At 57.1% G+C, this 18,659-nt stretch overlaps 1 protein-coding gene across 8 annotated transcripts in view; it reads left to right on the top strand.

Moving 5' to 3' along the window:
- Nucleotides 1-18,659, top strand: part of ITPR1 (inositol 1,4,5-trisphosphate receptor type 1) — a 208,280-nt gene that overhangs the window by 45,026 nt on the left and 144,595 nt on the right. The gene's annotated exons all lie outside the window — the stretch shown is intronic.

Below are 18,659 nucleotides of genomic sequence, written 5' to 3'. Positions count from 1 at the left end.
GGTGATGACGGGGTCTCTTTATAGAAACCATTCCCACTGGTTGCTCATCTTTCTTTGGTGAGTGGGCAGTGGGGCGCTGGAGCGAGCTGAGCAGGCAGTGGGGTGACGAGAGAGGCAAGGAGAGAGCGCTGTGGTGGGCAGTGGGGCGCTGTGGCAAGCTGGGCGGGCAGTGGGGCGCTGGAGCGAGCTGAGCAGGCAGTGGGGTGACGAGAGTAAGGCAAGGAGAGCGGGCAGTAGGGCGCTGTGGGGTGACGAGGCGAGTGGGGAGAGCTGAGCGGGGCGCTGTGCCGAGCTGAGCGGGAAGTGAGGCGCTGTGGGGCGAGCTGAGTGGGAAGTGGGGCCCTGTGGGGTGACAGGGCGAGCTGAGCGCTGTGGGAAGTGGGGTGACGGGGCGAGCTGAGCGCTGTGGCAAGCTGGGCGGGCAGTGGGGTGATGAGGCGTGGGGCGAGCGGGCAGTGGGGTGACGGGGCGAGCTGAGCGGGAAGTGGGGCGAGCTGAGCGGGAAGTGAGGCGCTGTGGGGTGACGGGGTGAGTGGGGCGCTGTGGTGAGCTGAGCGGGAAGTGGGGCGACGGGGCGAGCTGAGCGGGAAGTGAGGCGCTGTGGGGTGACAGGGTGAGCTGAGCGGGGCGCTGTGGCGAGCTGAGCAGGAAGTGGGGCGACGAGGTGAGTGGGGCGCTGTGGCGAGCTGAGCGGGAAGTGGGGCGCTGTGGGGTGACGGGGCGAGCTGAGCGGGAAGTGGGGCGCTGTGGGGTGACGAGGTGAGTGGGGCGCTGTGGCGAGCTGAGCGGGAAGTGGGGCGCTGTGGGGTGACGGGGAGAACTGAGCGGGGCGCTGTGGCGAGCTGAGCGGGAAGTGGGGCACACTGGGGTGACGGGGTGAGCGGGGCGCTGTGGCGAGCTGAGCGGGCAGTAGGGCGCTGTGGGGTGACGAGGCGAGTGGGGTGAGCTGAGCAGAAAGTGGGGCCCTGTGGGGTGACTGGGTGAGCTGAGCGGGGCGCTGTGGCGAGCTGAGCGGGAAGTGGGGCGCTGTGGGGTGACGGGGAGAACTGAGCGGGGCGCTGTGGCGAGCTGAGCGGGAAGTGGGGCCCTGTGGGGTGACGGGGAGAGCTGAGCGGGAAGTGGGGCGCTGTGGGGTGACGAGGTGAGTGGGGCGCTGTGGCGAGCTGAGCGGGAAGTGGGGCGCTGTGGGGTGACGGGGAGAACTGAGCGGGGCGCTGTGGCGAGCTGAGCGGGAAGTGGGGCACACTGGGGTGACGGGGTGAGCGGGGCGCTGTGGCGAGCTGAGCGGGCAGTAGGGCGCTGTGGGGTGACGAGGCGAGTGGGGTGAGCTGAGCAGAAAGTGGGGCCCTGTGGGGTGACGGGGTGAGCTGAGCGGGGCGCTGTGGCGAGCTGAGCGGGAAGTGGGGCGCTCGGGAAGTGAAGAATGATGGGGATTGGGCAGCGATATCCTTCAGAGAAGTGACTCTGGGTTCAGACATGTAACACTTGTAAAGTGGACCTGTCAGTCATTTGTCACACTGGAGCCCCGTCCACCGCGGGAGGTTTATTCCGGTTCTGGCAGCTGCCGGCGGTGTTGGCTGTGGAGCCGGCTTGTCACTGTCAGGATGGAAGTGCCGGGTCTTCTCACCCAGGCTGTCGGGGCGAGAGGCGGCTGCACACATGAATGAACTTCAACACATCAGCCCCGGGAGACACTTCGCTCAAGCGGCGGAATCGCGAAGTCCGGCCTCCTCCAGCTAAGCTCCGCCTTTATTTCTATTGTAATATTCTGTAGATCCTCTTCACACCGGAGAAATGATATCAACTGTCACCTCTGCAGAGGACACCGCTGCGCTGCAAACTGTCTTTGTTAAAGTGAATCTGTCCTCCTCCTTCCTCCTCCTCCTCCTTCCTCCTCCTTCCTCCTTCCTCTTTTTCCTCCTTCATCCTCTTTTTCCTCCTTCATCCTCTTTTTTTTTTTTTTTTTTCCTCCTTCATCCTCTTTTTTTCCTCCTTCGTTTATCTGTGTGTCCGTGTCTATTGGATCCCCTTTAAATCTCCCCCTGCACTTTTCTAAAGTGATGCATTGTTACAAGTATCTTTCCCTGTTCCCTCCTCTGCACTGTTCATGTGATACATTGTTACCCTGGCATGTGCCTTCCCTGGTAGAATGTTACCAGTATCTTTCTCTGATACATTGTTACCCTGGCATGTGCCTTCCCTGGTAGAATGTTACAAATATCTTTCTCTGATACATTGTTACCCTGGCATGTACCTTCCCTGGTAGAATGTTACCAGTATCTTTCTCTGATACATTGTTACCCTGGCATGTGCCTTCCCTGGTAGAATGTTACCAGTATCTTTCTCTGATACATTGTTACCCTGGCATGTGCCTTCCCTGGTAGAATGTTACCAGTATCTTTCTCTGATACATTGTTCCCCTGGCATGTGCCTTCCCTGGTAGAATGTTACCAGTATCTTTCTCTGATACATTGTTCCCCTGGCATGTGCCTTCCCTGGTAGAATGTTACCAGTATCTTTCTCTGATACATTGTTACCCTGGCATGTACCTTCCCTGGTAGAATGTTACCAGTATCTTTCTCTGATACATTGTTACCCTGGCATGTGCCTTCCCTGGTAGAATGTTACCAGTATCTTTCTCTGATACATTGTTACCCTGGCATGTGCCTTCCCTGGTAGAATGTTGGAAGTATCTTTCTCTGATACATTGTTACCCTGGCGAGTATGTTTCCCTTGTTCTGCTCCCTCAGTCTCCCCTGCAGGCCCCTCCTCCGCCCTCTCCTGGGCTCCCGCCAGTGTCTCTTGCTCCGGGGTTCCCTGGAGCCGTTTCCTAGTAATGTAAGCACAATGCTCCGTCTTCTGGAACGGCCCGTCTGGTATTTTCCTGACTCTCCTCTTTTTCCAAATGTCAGGTAGCTGGAATGAGTCCTCTGAGGGGGGGGGGAGAGGGGGGTCTGCAGGAAGATGAGGGGGGGGTCTGCAGGAAGATGGGGGGGGGGGGGGGGTGCTGGCAGAGACTGCTGAGGCCCCCCCCCCCTGAGCCGGGCTGGTTTACATAGCAGGGTGTTCATCTGTATACACAAGTCATGCCTGTGTCAGAGGAGAGTCCTCTTCTCGCACGGAAGTGTCTCTCACCTCCTCGGAAAGTCCACTTCTGTGCGTCTCCGAGGGCCGCTCAGAACAGATCTCCCTCGCCGAGCGGCATCCCGGGGCTAGGGGGTCGCCGAGCGGCATCCCGGGGCTAGGGGGTCGCCGAGCGGCATCCCGGGGCTAGAGGGTCGCCGAGCGGCATCCCGGGGCTAGAGGGTCGCCGAGCGGCATCCGGGGGGCTGGAGGGTCGCCGTCGGCATCCGGGGGGCTGGAGGGTCGCCGTCGGCATCCGGGGGGCTGGAGGGTCGCCGTCGGCATCCGGGGGGCTGGAGGGTCGCCGTCGGCATCCGGGGGGCTGGAGGGTCGCCGTCGGCATCCGGGGGGCTGGAGGGTCGCCGAGCGGCATCCGGGGCTAGAGGGTCGCCGAGGGGCATCCCGGGGCTAGAGGGTCGCCGAGCGCCATCCCGGGGCTAGAGTCGTGTCCCCAATGACTTTATAAATGTAAAATATAAGGAATTTGTCATCGGAGTCAAAATTGGAGTCAAATATTCAGCAATCCCAGGAGAGGAAAAATAATAATTATCCGTCATTGTAGAGAGAGTAATACATCCATCCATGGGGAGGGGGGGCGGCAGGGGGGTCAGAAATCATCTCCAAACCTCTCCATTGGGCTGTATGGACAAAGTGTTCTACAGAACCAGAACCTGCGATTCTCTTAGTCGGACTTTTAGCTTTCTTCAACATTTTGGGTTATGGAAGACCGAGCGAGAATATGGCGGGATCAAGCTTCACTTTTTAAATGAACTTTTGTAAAGGCAGACGGTTCCCCTGGTCCATTGTCCGCCAAAAAAATGCTTTTTCTCCTCTGTTCACCTTCTCCATCTTCCCCTCTCCTCTATTCCCCCCCTCCTCCTCTATTCCCCCTCTCCTCCTCTATTCGCCCTCTCCTCCTCCTCTATTCGCCCTCTCCTCCTCCTCTATTCGCCCTCTCCTCCTCCTCTATTCGCCCTCTCCTCCTCCTCTATTCGCCCTCTTCTCCTCCTCCTCTATTCGCCCTCTCCTCCTCCTCTATTCGCCCTCTCCTCCTCCTCTATTCGCCCTCTCCTCCTCCTCCTATTCGCCCTCTCATTCTCTATTCGCCCTCTCATTCGCCCTCTCCTCCTCTTATTCGCCCTCTCCTCCTCTTATTCGCCCTCCTCCTCCTCTTATTCGCCCTCCTCCTCCTCTTATTCGCCCTCCTCCTCCTCTTCCTCCTCTTATTCGCCCTCTCCTCCTCTATTCGCCCTCTCCTCCTCCTCTATTCGCCCTCTCCTCCTCCTCTATTCGCCCTCTCCTCCTCCTCTATTCGCCCTCTCCTCCTCCTCTATTCGCCCTCTCCTCCTCCTCTATTCGCCCTCTCCTCCTCCTCTATTCGCCCTCTCCTCCTCCTCCTATTCGCCCTCTCATTCTCTATTCGCTCTCTCATTCGCCCTCTCCTCCTCTATTCGCCCTCTCCTCCTCTATTCGCCCTCTCCTCCTCTATTCGCCCTCTCCTCCTCTATTCGCCCTCTCCTCCTCTATTCGCCCTCTCCTCCTCTATTCGCCCTCTCCTCCTCTATTCGCCCTCTCCTCCTCTATTCGCCCTCTCCTCCTCTATTCGCCCTCTCCTCCTCTATTCGCCCTCTCCTCCTCTATTCGCCCTCCTCATCCTCTATTCGCCCTCTCCTCCTCCTCTATTCGCCCTCTCCTCCTCCTCTATTCGCCCTCTCCTCCTCCTCTATTCGCCCTCTCCTCCTCCTCCTATTCGCCCTCTCATTCTCTATTCGCCCTCTCCTCCTCCTCCTATTCGCCCTCTCATTCTCTATTCGCCCTCTCATTCGCCCTCTCCTCCTCTATTCGCCCTCTCCTCCTCTATTCGCCCTCCTCCTCCTCTATTCGCCCTCCTCCTCCTCTATTCGCCCTCCTCTATTCGCCCTCCTCCTCCTCTATTCGCCCTCTCCTTCTCTGGTCGCCGTCCTCCTCCTATTCGCCCTCTCCTCCTCCTCCTCCTCCTATTCGCCCTCTCCTCCTCCTCCTCCTCCTCCTCCTCCTCCTCCTATTCGCCCTCTCCTCCTCCTCCTATTCGCCCTCTCCTCCTCCTCCTATTCGCCCTCTCCTCCTCCTCCTCCTCCTCCTATTCGCCCTCTCCTCCTCCTCCTCCTCCTCCTCCTATTCGCCCTCTCCTCCTCCTCCTATTCGCCCTCTTTCTCTGGTTGCCCTCCTCTCCTTCCTCTTTCTCTGGTTGCCCTCCTCTCCTTCCTCTTTCTCTGGTTGCCCTCCTCTCCTTCCTCTTTCTCTGGTTGCCCTCCTCTCCTTCCTCTTTCTCTGGTTGCCCTCCTCTCCTTCCTCTTTCTCTGGTTGCCCTCCTCTCCTTCCTCTTTCTCTGGTTGCCCTCCTCTCCTTCCTCTTTCTCTGGTTGCCCTCCTCTCCTTCCTCTTTCTCTGGTTGCCCTCCTCTCCTTCCTCCTCCTCTGGTTGCCCTCCTCTCCTTCCTCTTTCTCTGGTTGCCCTCCTCTCCTTCCTCTTTCTCTGGTTGCCCTCCTCCCCTTCCTCTTTCTCTGGTTGCCCTCCTCCCCTTCCTCTTTCTCTGGTTGCCCTCCTCCCCTTCCTCTTTCTCTGGTTGCCCTCCTCTCCTTCCTCCTCCTCTGGTTGCCCTCCTCTCCTTCCTCCTCCTCTGGTTGCCCTCCTCTCCTTCCTCCTCCTCTGGTTGCCCTCCTCTCCTTCCTCCTCCTCTGGTTGCCCTCCTCTCCTTCCTCCTCCTCTGGTTGCCCTCCTCTCCTTCCTCCTCCTCTGGTTGCCCTCCTCTCCTTCCTCCTCCTCTGGTTGCCCTCCTCTCCTTCCTCCTCCTCTGGTTGCCCTCCTCTCCTTCCTCCTCCTCTGGTTGCCCTCCTCTCCTTCCTCCTCCTCTGGTTGCCCTCCTCTCCTTCCTCCTCCTCTGGTTGCCCTCCTCTCCTTCCTCCTCCTCTGGTTGCCCTCCTCTCCTTCCTCCTCCTCTGGTTGCCCTCCTCTCCTTCCTCCTCCTCTGGTTGCCCTCCTCTCCTTCCTCCTCCTCTGGTTGCCCTCCTCTCCTTCCTCCTCCTCTGGTTGCCCTCCTCTCCTTCCCTTTCCCTTCCTCTGGTTGCCCTCCTCTCCTTCCCTTTCCCTTCCTCTGGTTGCCCTCCTCTCCTTCCCTTTCCCTTCCTCTGGTTGCCCTCCTCTCCTTTCCTTTCCCTTCCTCTGGTTGCCCTCCTCTCTCTTTCTATGGTCGCCCTTTTTTCTTTTGATTTATTGCTCTGCATTTGCCCCAGGCAGGGTAAAATCTACTTACTGTTGCCCGATTCCCTTTCCTCTGCAGGAAGTCTGTCTTGAATTTTCCTCCAGTTGGCGGTCCGGTCTCCATGTTCTTCATCCTGGAAGTCCCGCCTCCTGAACCTTCTTCCCACCACTTGTGTAATGAAAGGTTTCAGCCCTGTCCATCCTTTCCCTTCTTTCCTCCAGACTGTAAAGATTAAGTTCCTGAAGTCTCCTCTGAAGGTCGGGGGGATAAAACATCAGGAAAGACCCCACAGATGAACATTGTCTGTATTTTAGGGGACTCTAACTTCTGATTTTTGCAAACCCCCCCCCCCCCCCGCCCCGTGTATGGGAACCATTGCTGGCCTAGGTGGTGATTGGTGAGCTCTGATAGGATGAAAGTTGCGGCTTCTTCAATGGCCGGACGCATGTTTAGGTCTCCTGAATGTCCTTGGCTGCTTTCCCAGGAAGGGGTTAATTCCGGGAGATGTTCCGTTGAATTGCGCCGTCATATTCAATCAGAGATGACTTTTGTCAGATAAAGGGGTATTTTCCCTCCTCCCTTCCCCCGCCAGTTATTTTTGGCCACGCAGTAATCTGTGTCCTGGGCTCCGGGCCCCTGGCTGATGTCGTGAAGGGTTAATGCCGCTCACAGATTACCGCCCCCCCCCCCCCCCCCCCCCTCCGCTCACAATGCTGATTTTTGACTTTTTTTTTTTTCATGTGTGAGCGAGCGATTGTATTAACCTCAATTCTCCTAATTCCCGCTGATAGTCCTGATCCGCCGTTCTCTGGGGGGTGGGGTGCCCCTCGCCGTTCTCTGGGGGGTGCGGTGCCCCTCGCCGTTCTCTGGGGGGTGCGGTGCCCCTCGCCGTTCTCTGGGGGGTGCGGTGCCCCTCGCCGTTCTCTGGGGGGTGCGGTGCCCCTCGCCGTTCTCTGGGGGGTGCGGTGCCCCTCGCCGTTCTCTGGGGGGTGCGGTGCCCCTCGCCGTTCTCTGGGGGGTGCGGTGCCCCTCGCCGTTCTCTGGGGGGTGGGGTGCCCCTCGCCGTTTTCTGGGGGGTGGGGTGCCCCTCGCCGTTTTCTGGGGGGTGGGGTGCCCCTCGCCGTTTTCTGGGGGGTGGGGTGCCCCTCGCCGTTTTCTGGGGGGTGGGGTGCCCCTCGCCGTTTTCTGGGGGGTGGGGTGCCCCTCGCCGTTTTCTGGGGGGTGGGGTGCCCCTCGCCGTTTTCTGGGGGGTGGGGTGCCCCTCGCCGTTTTCTGGGGGGTGGGGTGCCCCTCGCCGTTCTCTGGGGGGGTGGGGTGCCCCTCGCCGTTTTCGGGGGGTGGAGGGTGCTCTCCGCCGTTTTCGGGGGGTGGAGGGTGCTCTCCGCCGTTCTCTGGGGGGGGGGTGCCCCTCGCAGTTCTCTAGGGGGGTGCACCTTGCCGTTCTCTGGGGGGGTGGCCCTCGCCGTTCTCTGGGGGTGCCCGCGTGTTTGTGGGTCCAAAATCTTGTTGCTGCAGACTGAACTGTCCCTCTATAACCATTTATAAAGTTTATGAAATTGTATATCTAAATTTATATAAATGAGTCGCTACAACTAAGGAACTTTTTTATTTTTTTTCAACCCATTTTGCTGTCATTTAAAGTGACCGTTCCAATTTATAGACAAATTCCTGGCAAGTCTCCATTTTATCGGTGAACGCCGTCCTTGCTCTCCAGACGGTGACTTTGCCTCGGCTGCGATGTCGTCAGACGACGTTTTTCTGATACAAAGTTTCTAATGGATTATAATGGATCCTTTTGTGAATTCCTCCCCCGCAATACCAGCAGAAAGGGCTCCCGGGTGTAAACCTAACCAGCTGGGCTCTGTTCCCTGTATAGGCCGTGCACAGAGCCGTGTACACCCCCCCCCCCCCCCATGGTGGAGGAGATGGCAATTTATAAAACGGGAGGATATAAGACTTAAGGGGGGGGGGGGGCAGGGGAGAATAAATGACTGAAGGGGGGGGCAGGGTTAGGATTTAAGACTGAAGGGGGGGGGCAGGGGAGAATAAATGACTGAAGGGGGGGGGGGGGGGGCAGGGGACCTGTATCATTGGTGTAAGCTTGCAGAGTGCTGCATTATTCTCTTCTGTTCCCTGTAAGCATCTCAAGGTCTTCTCGGTTTTGGGACTGCAGTGTGCCGTTATACGGAGGGGATGATGATTTGTTTTGCCTCGAAATGCAGAGTCAGCATATTGTTAAACCCCGCCTCCCCCTCGGAAAAAAAACTCAATATGCCACAAAATTGCCGTGATCTCTCCTCTCCCGCGGCTTCCTTCTGCAGCTTGACGACGACTTGCGGCGACATCCTGGGAAAGCCAAAATCCCACCACAAGCCGGATATAAATCAGACTTCAAAAACCTAATAGAAGAAAATGGCAAATAACCTGTGGAAGTAGGGGGGGTGATGGTGTCTGATGAGGGGGGTAGTAAAGAAGGAAGGGTATTAAGGACATAAGGTGATGGCCCCCAGTAGGGGAATGACCTGGGGGAAGAAGGTGATGGCCCCCAGTAGGGGAATGACCTGGGGGAAGAAGGCGATGGCCCCCAGTAGGGGAATGACCTGGGGAAGAAGGCAATGGGCCCCCAGTAGGGGAATGACCTGGGGAAGAAGGTGATGGCCCCCAGTAGGGGAATGACCTGGGGAAGAAGGTGATGGCCCCCAGTGGGGGAATGACCTGGGGAAGAAGGTGATGGCCCCCAGTAGGGGAATGACCTGGGGAAGAAGGCGATGGCCCCCAGTAGGGGAATGACCTGGAGAAGAAGACGATGGCCCCCAGTAGGGGAATGACCTGGGGAAGAAGGTTGATGGCCCCCAGTAGGGGAATGACCTGGGGAAGAAGGTTGATGGCCCCCAGTAGGGGAATGACCTGGGGAAGAAGGTTGATGGCCCCCAGTAGGGGAATGCTCTGGGGAAGATGGTGATGACCCCCAGTAGGGGAATGCCCTGGGGAAGAAGGTGATGGCCCCCAGTAGGGGAATGACCTGGGGAAGAAGGTTGATGGCCCCCAGTAGGGGAATGACCTGGGGAAGAAGGCAATGGCCCCCAATGGGGGAATGACCTGGGGGAAGAAGGCGATGGCCCCCAGTAGGGGAATGACCTGGGGGAAGAAGGCGATGGCCCCCAGTAGGGGAATGACCTGGGGAAGAAGGCGATGGCCCCCAGTAGGGGAATGACCTGGGGAAGAAGGCGATGGCCCCCAGTAGGGGAATGACCTGGGGGAGAAGGTGATGGCCCCCAGTAGGGGAATGATCTGGGGAAGAAGGTGATGGGCCCCCAGTAGGGGAATGACCTGGGAGAAGGCGATGGGCCCCCAGTAGGGGAATGACCTGGGGAAGAAGGTGATGGCCCCCAGTAGGGGAATGACCTGGGGAAGAAGGTGATGGCCCCCAGTAGGGGAATGACCTGGGGAAGAAGGCGATGGCCCCCAGTAGGGGAATGACCTGGGGAAGAAGGCGATGGCCCCCAGTGGGGGAATGACCTGGGGAAGAAGGTGATGGCCCCCAGTAGGGGAATGACCTGGGGGAAGAAGGTGATGGCCCCCACTAGGGGAATGCCCTGGGGGAAGAAGGTGATGGCCCCCACTAGGGGAATGCCCTGGGGAAGAAGGTGATAGCCCCCAGTAGGGGAATGACCTGGGGGGAGAAGGTGATGGCCCCCACTAGGGGAATGCCCTGGGGAAGAAGGTGATGGCCCCCCAGTAGGGGAATGCCCTGGGGAAGAAGGTGATGGCCCCCCAGTAGGGGAATGCCCTGGGGAAGAAGGTGATGGCCCCCCCAGTAGGGGAATGACCTGGGGGAGAAGGTGATGGCCCCCAGTAGGGGAATGACCTGGGGGAAGAAGGCGATGGCCCCCAGTAGGGGAATGACCTGGGAAGAAGGTGATGGCCCCCAGTAGGGGAATGACCTGGGGAAGAAGGCGATGGTCCCCAGTAGGGGAATGACCTGAGGGGAGAAGGCGATGGCCCCCAGTAGGGGAATGACCTGGGGAAGAAGGTGAGGGCCCCCAGTAGGGGAATGACCTGGGGGGAAGAAGGTGATGGCCCCCAGTAGGGGAATGACCTGAGGGGAGAATGCGATGGCCCCCAGTAGGGGAATGACCTGGGGAAGAAGGTGAGGGCCCCCAGTAGGGGAATGACCTGGGGGGAAGAAGGTGAGGGCCCCCAGTAGGGGAATGACCTGGGGGGAAGAAGGTGATGGGGCCCCCAGTAGGGGAATGACCTGGGGAAGAAGGTGATGGCCCCCAGTGGGGGAATGACCTGGGGAAGAAGGTGATGGCCCCCAGTAGGGGAATGACCTGGGGAAGAAGGCGATGGCCCCCAGTAGGGGAATGACCTGGGGAAGAAGGCGATGGTGCCCAGTAGGGGAATGACCTGGGGAAGAAGGCGATGGCCCCCAGTAGGGGAATGACCTGGGGAAGGTGGTGATGGCCCCCAGTAGGGGAATGACCTGGGGAAGAAGGTGATGGCCCCCAGTAGGGGAATGACCTGGGGGAAGAAGGTGATGGCCCCCAGTAGGGGTATGACCTGGGGGAAGAAGGCGATGGCCCCCAGTAGGGGAATGACCTGGGGGAAGAAGGCGATGGCCCCCAGTAGGGGAATGACCTGGGGGAAGAAGGTGATGGCCCCCCAGTAGGGGAATGACCTGGGGAAGAAGGTGATGGCCCCCAGTAGGGGAATGACCTGGGGAAGAAGGTGATGGCCCCCAGTAGGGGAATGACCTGGGGGAAGAAGGCGATGGCCCCCAGTAGGGGAATGACCTGGGAAGAAGGTGATGGCCCCCAGTAGGGGAATGACCTGGGAAGAAGGTGATGGCCCCCAGTAGGGGAATGACCTGGGGAAGAAGGCGATGGTCCCCAGTAGGTGAATGACCTGAGGGGAGAAGGCGATGGCCCCCAGTAGGGGAATGACCTGGGGAAGAAGGTGATGGCCCCCAGTAGGGGAATGACCTGGGGAAGAAGGCGATGGCCCCCAGTAGGGGAATGACCTGGGGAAGAAGGTGATGGCCCCCAGTAGGGGAATGACCTGGGGTAGATGGTGATGGCCCCCAGTAGGGGAATGACCTGGGGAAGAAGGCGATGGGCCCCCAGTAGGGGAATGACCTGGGGGAAGAAGGTGATGGCCCCCAGTAGGGGAATGACCTGGGGAAGAAGGTGATGGCCCCCAGTAGGGGAATGACCTGGGGAAGAAGGTGATGGCCCCCAGTAGGGGAATGACCTGGCGGAGAAGGTGATGGCCCCCAGTAGGGGAATGACCTGGGGAAGAAGGCGATGGCCCCCAGTAGGGGAATGACCTGGGGAAGAAGGTGATGGCCCCCAGTAGGGGAATGACCTGGGGAAGAAGGTGATGGCCCCCAGTAGGGGAATGACCTGGCGGAGAAGGTGATGGCCCCCAGTAGGGGAATGACCTGGGGAAGAAGGCGATGGCCCCCAGTAGGGGAATGACCTGGGGAAGAAGGTGATGGCCCCCAGTAGGGGAATGACCTGGGGAAGAAGGCGATGGCCCCCAGTAGGGGAATGACCTGGGGAAGAAGGTGATGGCCCCCAGTAGGGGAATGACCTGGGGAAGAAGGCGATGGCCCCCAGTAGGGGAATGACCTGGGGAAGAAGGCGATGGCCCCCAGTAGGGGAATGACCTGGGGAAGAAGGCGATGGCCTCCAGTAGGGGAATGACCTGGGGAAGAAGGCGATGGCCCCCAGTAGGGGAATGACCTGGGGAAGAAGGTGATGGCCCCCAGTAGGGGAATGACCTGGGGAAGAAGGCGATGGCCCCCAGTAGGGGAAAATCTGGGTCTGTGAGGACAGTTTTGAAAAGTTTGACAAAAAATCTGATTTGTTTATAAGCTGAATAAATATTGGCAGAGGAGAGGTTGCTATAACCACCATGGAGTCCGGGGACTGCACACCTGCGGCACCAGCTGACGCCCGTTGTGTGTTATCTGTATTCTGGGAAATGCAGCCGGGCGGAACGCTCCAAAGTGCTGGGTGCGTCCAGAAATGACCAGGATCTCCTCCCCCGCCTCTACAGGAACCACCGATCCTTATCATGGATGTAATCCCGATCACTGAAATCTCGTGTATTGGGGAAGATTACCGGCATTACCGAAGCGCACGGAGTCTGGCGCAGCTCCACAGGGAAAGCAATTGTGTTTTTTTTGTCAAAGCGTAATTGAAGAAGCTGATTGGTTACCATGCAAAGCTGCACCAGATTCCGAGTTCTCCAGTAAATCTCCTCCAATGTCTTAAGAAAGATTGTAACCAATTTTTCTTCCTCCTTTTGCCGTCGTTGTCTTCCCGCTTCTTTTGTCTCTCCCCCCCCCCCCTTTTTGTCTCTGTCTCCTCCCCCCCCTTTTTCTTTTGTCTCCTCCCCCCCCTCTTTCTTTTGTCTCCCCCCCCTCTTTCTTTTGTCTCCCCCCCCCCCCCCATGTCTCCCCCCCCCCCCCCCCATGTCTCCCCCTCCCCCCCCCCCATGTCTCCCCCTCCCCCCCCCATGTCTCCCCCTCCCCCCTTTCTTTTGTCCCCCCCCTTTCTTTTGTCCCCCCCCTTTCTTTTGTCCCCCCCCTTTCTTTTGTCCCCCCCCTTTCTTTTGTCCCCCCCCCCTTTCTTTTGTCCCCCCCCTTTCTTTTGTCCCCCCCCTTTCTTTTGTCCCCCCCCTTTCTTTTGTCCCCCCCCCTTTCTTTTGTCCCCCCCCCTTTCTTTTGTCCCCCCCCTTTCTTTTGTCCCCCCCCTTTCTTTTGTCTCCCCCCCCCTTTCTTTTGTCTCCCCCCCCCTTTCTTTTGTCTCCCCCCCCCTTTCTTTTGTCTCCCCCCTCCTTTCTTTTGTCTCCCCCCTCCTTTCTTTTGTCTCCCCCCTCCTTTCTTTTGTCTCCCCCCCTTTCTTTCTTTTGTCCCCCCCCCCCCCCCATTGTCATCCCCTATTAATCCTGCCATGGAGGTCCTTGTTCAGGCACTTCCTGTTTTTAATGGAGTGACAACTGTCTGCCAATTGTGCTCCTGCGTTGTCATCCGCTCATACAGGCGGTCATGCTACCACCTGCCATCAGGAAACCCCCCCCTGAGAAATCCCGGCTCTGGAGTCGATGTAGACAGGAAGTGGCCGCTGGAGATCAGCGCTACAAAGAAGGGAGAAAACTTTGTTTTATGAAAAGGAAATTGTTCACTGCTGGGGAATCATCTGCAGTCATTTAAAACAAATGGAAGATTCACCTGCAGGGAATGTGGAAGTCGTTCCCCCCCCCCCCCCCACTTCTGTATAACCCGGTGTGCGTCTTCCTCCATCCTGAGCGCACTGCGCCCCCCCTCCTCCATCCTGAGCGCACTGCGCTCCCCCTCCTCCATCCTGAGCGCACTGCACCCCCCCTCCTCCATCCTGAGCGCACTGCGCCCCCCCTCCTCCATCCTGAGCGCACTGCGCCCCCCCTCCTCCATCCTGAGCGCACTGCGCCCCCCCTCCTCCATCCTGAGCGCACTGCGCTCCCCCTCCTCCATCCTGAGCGCACTGCGCCCCCCCTCCTCCATCCTGAGCGCACTGCGCTCCCCCTCCTCCATCCTGAGCGCACTGCGCCCCCCCTCCTCCATCCTGAGCGCACTGCGCCCCCCCTCCTCCATCCTGAGCGCACTGCGCCCCCCCTCCTCCATCCTGAGCGCACTGCGCTCCCCCTCCTCCATCCTGAGCGCACTGCGCCCCCCCTCCTCCATCCTGAGCGCACTGCGCTCCCCCTCCTTCATCCTGAGCGCACTGCGCTCCCCCTCCTCCATCCTGAGCGCACTGCGCCCCCCCTCCTCCATCCTGAGCGCACTGCGCCCCCCCTCCTCCATCCTGAGCGCACTGCGCCCCCCCTCCTTCATCCTGAGCGCACTGCGCTCCCCCTCCTCCATCCTGAGCGCACTGCGCTCCCCCTCCTCCATCCTGAGCGCACTGCGCTCCCCCTCCTCCATCCTGAGCGCACTGCGCTGCCCTTATTTGGTAAGTTAGCTGCCTGTATCCCGGAGCTGCCTTCTCCGTTCCCAGACGGCAGGCTCTCTCCAGATTCCCATGCAGGAGCAACACTACAGTACGGTGGCTTAACCCCTTCACATCCGCCAAAGGGGGGGGGGGGTCACGCTCTTCCGGCAGAGATTCTTTTCATTGTGCCCATCAAAGAATAAAGAGGAACCAAAAGTCTCAGCATGGTCTTTGCTGGAGCTTTGTTTCAGTTTCTACTAAACTAGACCTGAATTTCCCCAGAGTGGTCTGTCTAATCCCCCCCCCGGATGTGCACACAGCAGGCTTGGGGGGGGGGGGGGGACTCTGTACCCCCCCACCATTGGCTGAGCACCCTGTTCCCCCAGAGTGGTCTGTCTAATCCCCTCCCCGGGATGTGCACACAGCAGGCTTGGGGGGGGGGGACTCTGTACCCCCCCCCCCCCCCGTTGGCTGAGCACCCTGTTCCCCCAGAGTGGTCTGTCTAATCCCCTCCCCGGGATGTGCACACAGCAGGCGTTGGCTGACCATTCTTCCAGAAGAGCATTTGTGAGGTCAGGCACTGATGTTGGATGAGAAGGCCTGGATTGCTGTCTCCGCTCTAATTCATCCCGAAGGTGTTCTGTTGAGGTCAGGACTCTGTGCAGGCCAGTCAAGTTCCTCCACCCCAAACTCGCTCATCCATGTCTTCATGGACCTTGCTGTGAGAAGGATCTTGGCATTGGTGTCCCAGGTGAAGGTCCATAGGGTTATCTAAGCCCCTCCCCCCCCATATCAAAATGTTTGTAAACTGTTACACCACTTACCTACAGATATGCCTATAATAAATCTTACCTGTAGGTACCATAAATAAATATGTCCTAAACTTGCACAGGAGATAATCACTGTATCCACATGTGCCGACGTCATGGGCACGCACGCGCGCACGGCTGGATCGTGATCGGCGGCTCCCGCACGCTATGCATACTAGCTCATTATGCTTTTTTGGCTTGCAGGTTATTTTTTTTTCCTGAGTTTACAACCACGTTAAATCAATAAAAAAACGATCAAACTTCTCCGGGGTTCAGTGCGACACGATATGACTTTCTACATTCAGTTTTCATATAAATGATACGAATCCTGAGTGATACATTGTGACGTTCCGGAAACAAACATCGAAGTTCACCAAAAGGAAATCGTCTCCATGAAATGTGTTCTGTTGGGAGAAGTTTCAGCACAAAGAATTTCCGGGGGGGGGGGGGGTTTCTTTGGTTTATGGACAGTTACAATTTATCACTCGATGGGGCAGATCCACATAGAATTAGATTGGCGCAGCGTATCAGATATGCTACGCCGCTGTAACTTACTTTTGGCTGGTTCGAATCCTGGAAGAATTCGCGCCGTAAGTTGCGGCGTAGTATATCTCTGGCGGCGGAATTCAAATCGGCGATTAGGGGGCGTGTTTCATTTAAATGAAGCGCGCCCCCGCGCCGAATGAACTGCGCGTGCTCCGTTTCTAAATTTCCCGCCGTGCATTGCGCTAAATGACGTCGCTGGGACGTCATTTTTTAAACTTAGACGTGACTTGCGTCCGTCCCGATTCACAGATGACTTGCGCAAAAAAAATTAAAAATTCAAATTTCGACGCGGGAACGACGGCCATACTTAACATGGCAAATCTAACTATACGCCGCAAAAAAGCAGCTTTAACTATACGCCGGAAAAAGCCGACTAGAGACGATGTAAGAGAATGCGACGGCCGCGCGTATGTTCGTGGATCGTCGGAAATAGCTAATTTGCATACCCGCCGCGGAAAACGACGTGAACGCCACCCAGCGGACGCCGAAGTATTGCATCTTAAATCCAAAAGGAGTACGAAGCCGTACGCCTGTCGGATCTAACCCAGAAGCCGTCGTATCTTGGTTTGAGGATTCAAACCAAAGATACGACGCGGGAAATTTTGAAAGTACGCCGGCGTATCAGTAGATATCAGTAGATACACCGGCGTACTCGCTCTGTGGATCTGGCCTGATGTGTTTTGCCAATTCCATGAAGTAGAGAGTTCTCACACATTTGTGGATTGTTGATTGGAGAATGACGCGGAGAGTCCCCTATGGAGCGGCAATATCTGAATATCGTTTTGTTATATATCTGACGCGTTTTGGTTGGTTCTCTAGGATTTTTCGATGACGCAGCTGTTGGGTATTTATGACTGTTTTATTTTTTTTCTTATATTTTATGTGATATTCTAATATTTGGAGTGCAGAGCAGGGATTAACACTTTCCCTACCGAGACATTGTAAAATGACGTCGGCGGGAACCCTCCCCCCCTCAGAGTGGGCGTCATATGACGTCTTTGGGTTTACATGGCTGCTGTCTGGTTTTGATCCGACTTCTTCTAGTGAGTTTTTTTTTTAGTTGTACTTTGAACTCGGATGCTGTTTTTGAAGTTTGGCGTCTTCTGTGGGGCTGGAAGGGCTCCATAGGGGTACAGGAACCGTTTCCAAAATGGCCCCTTTGCCGCGTTGCGTTAATGGGAACGAACAATGCCGGAGATTTACTAAAACTGGAGAGCAAAATCTGGTGCAGCTCCGCATAGAAACCGATCGGCTTCCAGGTTCCAATGATTAAAGTTGTTGTAAACCTCGGACATGAAATCTGAACAAGGCACATCCCTCAATAGTGTGTACTTGTCTCAGTCCAGAGCACAGAGTGTCTTTTCTGTCTGCTGCTCCCTTCCTCTGCTATCAGGATGAATCGTTTTCGGGATTCCGCGGCCCGTGGGCTCCCCCCCCCTGTCGCCTGGCCAGTAGGAGAGGGGTGCGGGGCCTTGCGCATGCGCCGTAGGGTTCCTGGCGTCAAGCTGAAGGGCTACACTGCCGGGTTCTCTTACCCGCAATGGCGGCGGCAGCACCCGACAGTTAATGAAAACAAGAGCTGCATCGAGGGACTCGGGACAGGTAAGTGTCCATTTATTAAAGTCAGAAGCTGCATTGTGTGTCGCTGCCGGCATGTTTATTTTTTGCCCGGAGCACCCCTTTAATAGTGGAGGTTTAAAAAAATATCAATTTAAATGTCCGCAGCCACTAACACTGTAGCTGACTTTTAGTAAGCAGACTTGTCCAGGGCGCCCGCAATGACGGCAGCCGACGCCGAGCAATCGCTTGGGTCTCGGTTGCCCCGCCGCCATCCTCGTGAGGGAATCGGGAAGCGGCTTCACCACTCGATTCTTTACTGCGCATGCGCGAGCCGTGAATGGGCGATGTCTTCTGGGACACACAAAGTCCCAGAAGACACCGCTCCCCCATTCCCCAGGAGGCAGTGCGAGGAGGAGAAGAAAGACGAACCGCGGATCAGGAAGTGGCAGATTAGGACGATCTGCATAGCCACAGGCACTTCAGGTATGTATAAAAAATTTTTTTTTTTGCAGCATTTTTTTTTTTTTTTTTCTTGGTGGAGCTCCGCTTTAAGTATTTTCTGTACTTTAAAGAAGCAGGAAGTCTATATTCCAGACTGGCGGGAGGAGGGGTGTGAGGTTGATGGTCGAGATAAAAAAACAGGCAGGTTGGGTCTGAACAGTCAGAGGCGTTCCCAGGGAAATCCCAAGTGCAAGTCGCGGCCAAACCGACCTGAGGGGCAAAACGGACAAACCCGTTCTTCAGACACAAGCCTCTCTAAAGCTCGCTAACCGAGGCCAGGTGTGTATAATGGAGATCGCAGTGCTAAGGCGTGACCAGCAGGTGGCCACAGCTCAGTGCTGATGGTTGGTGTGTATTGATGCCAATGAATGGGTACACACAGGTCCTTTGCTGTCTGGGGGGGGGGGGGGGGGGGCTCCATTCCCACGTGTGGCTGTTTGCCCCCCCCAACCACCAGGAGGTTACTGGATTGTGGCCTGAGTGGGGGCTTTTTTATTTTTGAGTTTTACTAAATATAAAATCTATTAGAGGCGTGTTGTGTATGAAGACTTCCAGTTATTCCCGGGATCTGATTATTGGGATGAGCTGAACATATTTTCTTATCGGACTTCCCATAAAATCCTCAGTCGGCTCTTACAGAGCGATCGCTTTTTATCTTCGTTTCTTTCCATCGCGGTGAATTTTGGACCCGTGGAAAGGTTTTCCATTCACACCTCATTGCCCCTCAGTGAACATCGGTGGTGCAGATGTCTCCATCACCTCTATTTATCTGTTTTCCTCTGGATCGTAATCTGTCCTGCGCTCCAGCTGTCCACCTCTTCCCCGCTAATCCCGTCTGCTGCATTCCTTCCCTGCGCAGGATTCCCGCAGCAGAGTGTGGCCTCTACCGCCCCCTTCTGGA

This window comes from Rana temporaria, chromosome 7 (assembly GCF_905171775.1).
Source record: "Rana temporaria chromosome 7, aRanTem1.1, whole genome shotgun sequence".
In the NCBI taxonomy this organism is placed as follows: domain Eukaryota; kingdom Metazoa; phylum Chordata; class Amphibia; order Anura; family Ranidae; genus Rana; species Rana temporaria.
The sequence above is the reverse complement of the archived record's forward strand: the minus strand, read 5'-3'. Positions and strand labels throughout refer to the sequence as shown.